The sequence below is a fragment of the Pinus tabuliformis genome, chromosome 1_1 (genome assembly GCF_031772625.1).
Source record: "Pinus tabuliformis cultivar Carrire ecotype Pingquan chromosome 1_1, CPIR1, whole genome shotgun sequence".
Classification (NCBI taxonomy): Eukaryota; Viridiplantae; Streptophyta; class Pinopsida; order Pinales; family Pinaceae; genus Pinus; species Pinus tabuliformis.
In genome coordinates, this window is record NC_142297.1 from 477688698 (window position 1) to 477696643 (window position 7946).

A 7946-nucleotide genomic window follows, 5' to 3' on the forward strand; every position below is an offset into this window, starting at 1 on the left:
CGCAGCAACAAACATGTTGTTAAAAAAAAACAAATCCATGCAATTTTAAACACAACTTTGAATGTAAATTTTAACACGTCCCTTTTTTCAAAACAGATCAATGCTCCACGTTGCTGCTGATGTCCTCATAATGGATACTCAGTTCAAGCATGTACAAAAAAACATGGTATTCCTCCCTCATCAATACATTATTGGATAAATGGACTGACTCATACAAAATGTAGAGGGCCTCTTACAGTTATGACTAAGGGGGAGGAAGCCGAGGTGGTTGAATGGTGTAAAGAGATGGGCCAATTGGGATATGGGATAAAGCTGATACAACTCAAATCTACAGCTGCTTAAATTTATCAAGGGAGGCCAAACCCATTCAAAGATGGGTTTCTTGGGAAATCATGGTGGTTTGGGTTTAAAAAAAGGCATTCAGAACTTGTATTGAGTACTACTGAGGGTCTTGACAGAGACAGAGCATTAAATTTGCGCCCTACAATTGTGCAAAAGTTCTATGACACACTTTCTAGTGCTTATGATAAACATTCTTATGGAGAAGACCATATATGGAGTTGTGATGAAACAGGTTTACAGGCAGGGAGGAATTGTGGCTTGTGGGTAATTTCCAAGAGAGGGAGCCGAAATATGCCAAAGATTTTGCCTAAGAGTAGGGAGTGGATAAATATTTTATGTTGTGTCAATGCAATTGGTACTTCAATCCCAGGATTTTATCTATTCAAAGGTAAAAATCAACTGAGAAAACTATATACATAACTGTGAACCAGGTGCATGCATGGCTGCACATCCCCATGCATGGATGACTAAAAAATTGTTTTTAAATTGGCTTTTTCACTTGTTGCATCGGTACCAGGTGGCGTCTCGCCTAATAACAAACACCTATTGATATTAGAGTCACATGGTTGTACAAACAATTTAGGCATCAACCTGTTGACATTGCCTAGTCATACCACTCACAAACTACAACCCCTTGATGCTCGTTTGTTTAGCCCTTTCAAGAACTATTTTAGGTTGGAGCATGCTGCATGGATGTAAAGAATATAGGGGTTGAGGTGAAAAGGTTTGAGCTAGTAGAGCTTGCAAGTAATGCTTTTAAAAGGGCTCTAACACCATCAAAGATCAAGGCTGGCTTTAGGAGGACAGGAATTTGGCCACTGAAATATGATTCTCTTATTCATGATACTGGTTGTAGCCAAGCATTTCATGTGGATGGTCAAGAAGAAGGGAATGCCTAAACAGGTGTTGAAGTGCAAGAAGTATATGACCAAGATGATGTGGTTGCAGTTGGTAATATGAGTTCCCTCTCTCAAGGACACTTATATGATGAAGATGATGAAATTGTATGTGAAACACAATATAACCATGAACAAATTCGCAGTAACATGGAGATCGTTACACCAACTCAAGAACATGAAACTCTTGTTGTTGATATTATTAATGACATTGTTGAACATGCAGTTGACAATGACCAATTGACATTGCCAAGCCAAGTAACCCCACTGTCATGGCTAGCAGAAGCAATGATTAATATGAATGCACATAGTGTCTCAACAACCAATGAACATGCCCTCACAACTAGCAGAATTGAATAGTGAAATTGCTCATTTTTTTGTGGACAATAATTCAATGGAAGAAGATGAAGCACATAATGAGGCATCAAATGAAGATAATGATATAGTTCAATCAGTTCCATCAGATATTGAAAGGGAAGTACCAAGCAATGACATGCAGGTGGGAGGGATGCAGAAGATACTTGGGTAGTTCCTAAAGCTACCAGTAGAGAGAGTATCAATAAAAAAAGCAAGGTACACTGGGGAGTCTTCGTTTGGGCCGAATCTCACAGTTACTCACCTCAGAGGACTATATAAACCTGTTAGTTGAGTCTGAAAAAAAATAAATTCGAAATGCAAGAATTAAAACAAAAAAAGAAGGATCTAGTCAAGGAGAAGAAGGAAGCAAGGATTGTTGCAGCGCAACGTCAAGCAGATGAAAGGCTTGAAAGATATAAAGAAAGGCAAGTTAAGGACCAAAAAAAATAAATGGCAAGACAGGAAAAGGAATCAAGCAAGACACAACAAATGCTTGAAAAGGAACAAGGGATGATCAATATGGTTGACAGTGATGCAAGCATAGCTGATGAAACCAGGATTATTTCAAACTCATTGGGCTCCATTGCAGATAATACGTCATTATTCCAAGATCTCATAAACATTCAAGTGCCTCACTATCAAACTGAGGGTTTACCCACTTGCATTATTCGTACCAAAGGAGGTGTCAATTGTATGTATGGTCATTACACACCTCCACTTAATGAAGGGGTTAGTAGTGCAAATGTGAGTTATGGGTACTCAATACCTCCATGGTTGGAAGCTGCAAATTAGACTCAATCATATGGTAGCAATCAACCATTTCCTAATAAACCCTTTTTAGGTAGGCCAACCTACCTAGCTCAAGAAGGTAACTCAGGGAGTTTTAGCACTCAAGATTCTCAGGTCCATAAAGAATAGGGGTGTCATATGTTTTTGGTTGTAACCACATTATGGTGTGGATTTTGGATGGATTTTATCTTTTTCTTGTCACATAAACATTTTGGCTTACAACCTAGGTTGTTTTATTTTATACTGTGTGCAGAATTGTAACCAAAATCCATTTTAGAAGGAACATCTATAGTCTATTATAATGTAGACATCTTACCTGAGAATGAAAATGGGATTTTCTGTTATGCATCTACACACCAAATGATTTACACAAGTGAAACAATGACAACATTTTTAGTTTACATTTCATGAGATTGTAGCAATAATTCATGATGAAACAACAGATAATGCACATAATACCTATAATTAAAACATAATACAAATGGGCAATACAACTAATGCACTGAGACAACCTCTGAGAAATCTATTGATTGATTAACTAAGTTACAAATGCAGATTACTTTACGATAAAAGAGACACATGGCTACAATAAACATTGTAGAAACATTGCTTAGTAAAAATCAATAAGCGAGATAACAATACCAAAATTTCACATTTGCAAGCACAAAGACAATTATAAACACGTTGCAACATAGAACTTAGCATGTCCAGAGCAATAACCATTTAAGATAAAATCATGGAGAGATCTACTAGAAACATTGCATTTTGGACCAAGGGACATGGCATATCTTGGAACAGAGAGAAGCGAGCAACTACAAGTATTATCATAGACCTTACAGGGATTTCCTTGCACGGGAAGGAAGATAATTAACTACTTGCATCCCTTTCATTTTCTACTACACATTTTGAACTCTCCATATGTTGTCCGGTTACACACAACATTATGAAAGGATTCTATTCACTCCTTGTCTTTTCTGTGAATTGTCAAGAGTTCACTATGAAGCTCGTTGCAATTCATAAAACCAAAATTAGAATTAATTACATAACTTAGGCCAAAGTTCCAATTTGATCATATTTAACCAACTAAAGAACAGATTTGTTGGATATAAGTATAAGGGTGAAAAGTAGAATAGTTCCTGATGAATCATTGCATTGGAACTGTGGAACAAATGGAAGTAAATCTCAATAATTGATGCGTATAAATGTACAACCATGAAAGAGAAGCAAATCAGAATAATTTGTATATAAATTTACAATGATGAGTGAGTCAATGAATCAAACACACTGACTAAAACCCAAATTTACATCTTATTACATTCACACTGCCAAGAATGTGATGGACATGACATATAATAATAGCATGCTAAATCACAAATTGCAAGGACCAAAATCAAATAATAAACCCCATTGTGATAGCAGGCCACATCTGAAGGGCTTTTAATCGCATCAGCATACAAACTGACAATTTCAACATACAAACTGACATCCAAAAACAAGACCTTCCAAATTTACATCTATCAAAGTCTGTTAAAAACTTTCTACATCATGATTAACAGATACCCATTTTAGATTACAATGGAAGTTCAAATTTGGTTGACCCATCAAAGTTTGTCAGAAACTTTATGCACCATGATTAACACAAACCCATTTTAATTACAACATAAGCTCAAATTTGACTAACCCATGAAACACTTATGTTAATTTAGACACAATAATCTTATCTGCAAATTATCTAACATAATTTTTTATTTGAATGACAAGAACTAATTCCACATTGGAAATATCTGAAGACATATAACAGCAGCATAAACCCCAAATTTCAAAGACCAAAATCAAAGAATAAAACCCATTGTGATAGCAGGCCACCTCTAAAGGGTTCTTAATGACAGCCGCTCACACCTAAGGTCAATTTCAGCATACAAATTGACAATTTCAGCATACAAACTGACCTCCAAGAGCAACAATAACAAAACAACAAAGCAAAACCCTAAACCTATAAAACTTCAAGAGCAAAATAACAAAATTGCCAACAGGAAGGTGAGGTGTTGAAAAACATAGAAGGTGAGGTATTGAAAAACACAGTGGGGTAATGGCTAGTAGGATTTTTCCTACCGGATAGACGTAGAAGCCATGTCCAAGCGTCTTTCATGTAGAAACCTTCTCCAGAGTTCGCCACATGTTCTCTAGAGCTCGCTAGACCTGCAACCAACTTGGAAAACATGGAAAAATAGGAAATTAGGCAATGGCATAAATATCAAAGACAATGTGAAACAAAAATCATCAAAAACCTATAAATTTACCTATAACCTCGAACTAGCTAGAGATTGGAATTAGCTCCTTCCCAAACAACAGGTCTTGTGAATGAAACAACCACTAAGGTATGTGTAAACCCTCGGCATCCAGAACGAACAAGACTGGCAAGCAGAATGAAACAAGAATAGTAGAAACCCTATACAGGTAACGAGTGCGTGCAAGCAGTTAAGCAGGGTTAGCAGGCCAACAATGGTGGACAAGCCGCACAGAAAATGGACCCGTCCCTAGCCACTGTCAGCGGAGTGCTTCGCCCAAACATCGGACTAGAACAGGAATACACAGAGCAGAGTAGACATTGTAGCAAATAGGCGGAAGCAGGAGGCGGAAAGGGTTAAAATTAGGGTTATAAACCTCGACACCCACCACAACACGTGGCACAACACATCGGGCAAGTGTCGTACGAGCGCCTATGGGAGCCATGTGCCGGTAGATGAGGTGGAGAGGAGGGCGCACAGGGAATGACATCCCTCCCCTAATCAACACCAATGTTCGTCTATGTAAACGAAGACGGAAAAGTAGGCCCGAGCAGCCACGCAAGCTGATTTAAGGAATCTACAATGCAATCGAGATAAGGGTTGCCAACTTGCAATCTCCCTTGTTAAAGAGAATGGGCAGTGAATTACATTGGAGAGATTTACGTGTGATTCTTAATTTTTTTGTTATTGGATAATTAGTTTATTTTAGATGTTTCTAAAATCTCATATGGTTAGATAATTCTAGAAATTTTTCCATGTATGGTAAAATCTAATCCATTTAACCAAGAGAAGGGTAAGTTATGCCCAAGAATTTTTGGATTTCTTTCATTAGTAATATATGTAGTATATGTGTCTACTTTTTCTATCATGGTCTTAGAGGTCCTAGAACTTGTTTAGATGCAAACTCAATATATATGGTGGAAGCTTTTATTTTCTTACATTTATTGATCATTTTAACAGTAAAATTTGGATATATTTTCTCAAAAACATATCGTACATTCATAGGCTTGTCAACAATGGTGACAAATCACTTCAATTTTCTGAATCTAGAAATAAACTAACAAATATCTTTTCACCAAACCATAGAAAAAATGTTTTTGAATTTCAGAAAACAACACTTAGGCATTTATGCTAAGCATGGTCTATAAATATAGCCCTTGAGATTAAAAAGAACTGTTAAAATTTAAAAATTCCCATTTCACAAAAATGTGTAATTAATTATATATGAAGTCAGTAAAACACTTAATTGTGAGTTTCAACCATTTTTTTGGGATAACTAGTATTTTTAAAATCAATTAATTATCTAATTAAAAATGAGAAAGACAAACCATACCCTTCATTCATGTATGTTAGCGTGTGTGTTTTTCTAGCACAAAAAGAATAGCTTGAAAAGCCACCTCAATGTGGCACAATATCCAACTGATTTCGGGAAAGCTTATAGTTTTATTTATTTTCTAAGTGGTGGGTTTTATATTTTCTTGTAAATAACCAGGGATGGCTTGAGTTGGTCGGTAAAGTCGTTGAATCTTGGTCGAGAAAGCTGGAAAAACCCACTTCAATGTGGTAGAATATGCAACCGGTTTGTGTAAGAATAGGAAAGTTCGGAAATAGTGTTATAGTGGCAGAATATCCAATTGGTTTGGGTGAAATGATTGAAAAAATGGAATAAATATTATACTAAATTTAAATCTTCATTTAAGTTTTTAAAATATTGCCATAGGCAGAATGCTAAAACCTTGATTAAATTTTTTCTTTCAGAAATTTTTTAGACTGATCTATAATGTCAAGGAGATGCCGAGTATCAGTATGTATATACTGTCATCCTTAAGATGCCTAATTGATGTTTCAAACGAACGACCACTTGGTACAAAAAGAGATTCAGGGTTCTTCATAGAAAACAAGCTGCAGAGCAATTCATTAGTGGGGATATTACATATCTGAATTTGATGGTGAGCGATGAGCATACTTATTGCTGATTCCTTGAATATTGCGGAATTAGACGGATATAGTACGGTTAATTGGTTTGGAACTTGTTGACAAATAAATGATGTTGTGATTTTCGTCGAAACCCCTTTCATAAACTTGTTATGGATTAGAGAAGTCTAAATTTAACAAGATTACAATTTCATTTTGAAAACAATAAAAATTCTAACATAATTTTTGAAAATTGAAAATCTTAATTATAAATCTCAACCTGCTTCAGGATGTTGGAAATCTTGGTTATAAGTCTCAAGCTGCTTCAGGATTTTGGGTTTGCAAGGGATTTTAATGGCCATGAAGCTGTTGAAGTTATAATTTCAACGCAGCCGTGTGGTCTCACCCAAAACCACCAGCATGAAACCACAAACCGCCCAGAAGCATATCGCACCGCTTTTCCGGAAAAGTTGTTTCTGTATTCTTGGCTCCGATGCGATTTGGTGAAGACGCGTGGATCTCACCTGACATCAGCATCTCTGACATATCGGAAGATAAAGTTCTGTAGCATGAGGCCTTCTGATATCTTTCTCCACCGTAGGATCAGCGCCCGTGTCCTCCACCGTCGATCATTTGAAGTTGCATATGGGCCCGCATTAAATCAAGGATTGCGTGGAGTGAATGTCAAATTTTGGTTCACCGCAGTAAAATTATTTATTGCATGGTTATTATGATTGGTAGGTGAATTAAATTTTAATGTTTTTATATGTATCGGGAGTATGGTGCATTTAAAGAAAGGCATGGGTGTTAAAATTATTTACGGCACGTAAGAGTAATTTTTTTTTATTTTGTTTTCAAAAGATGAAAAGGACTCGTACATTGACTATTTTTGAAAATAGTGTGCTCTGTATTATTTAGTATGGCACACGGGAGGTAAAGAAAATTGTGTGTGTTCGCAGCAGCGAAAAGGAACCATGTGTGGTTTTGCACAGCAGTGCATAAAGAAAATGGTGGAGCGAGTTTTTGTAAGTCTGTGTAAGTTTTGTTTTTACAGCAGTATGTAAAATTGTTTTACACCAGTAAATGAGAACGGAGGTTTTACAGCAGTAAATGTTAATGGGAGTTTTTCCAGTAGTGTAAATTCTCATGTGGAGACAGAGTGAATGTTTTTTTTGTTTTTAATGAATAGAAATATCTTATGGTGAAATACTATGTTCCTCAGTAATGGTGAAATACTCTGTTCCTCAGTAAAAAAAAATTAAGTGTCTCTGTGCATAAAAGATCCTGGAGTCAAAGAACAGAGCATTGTCTCTGTGTTTAGTTTGAATCTTGGTTTTTGGTATTTTCTCCATGTAAAAAT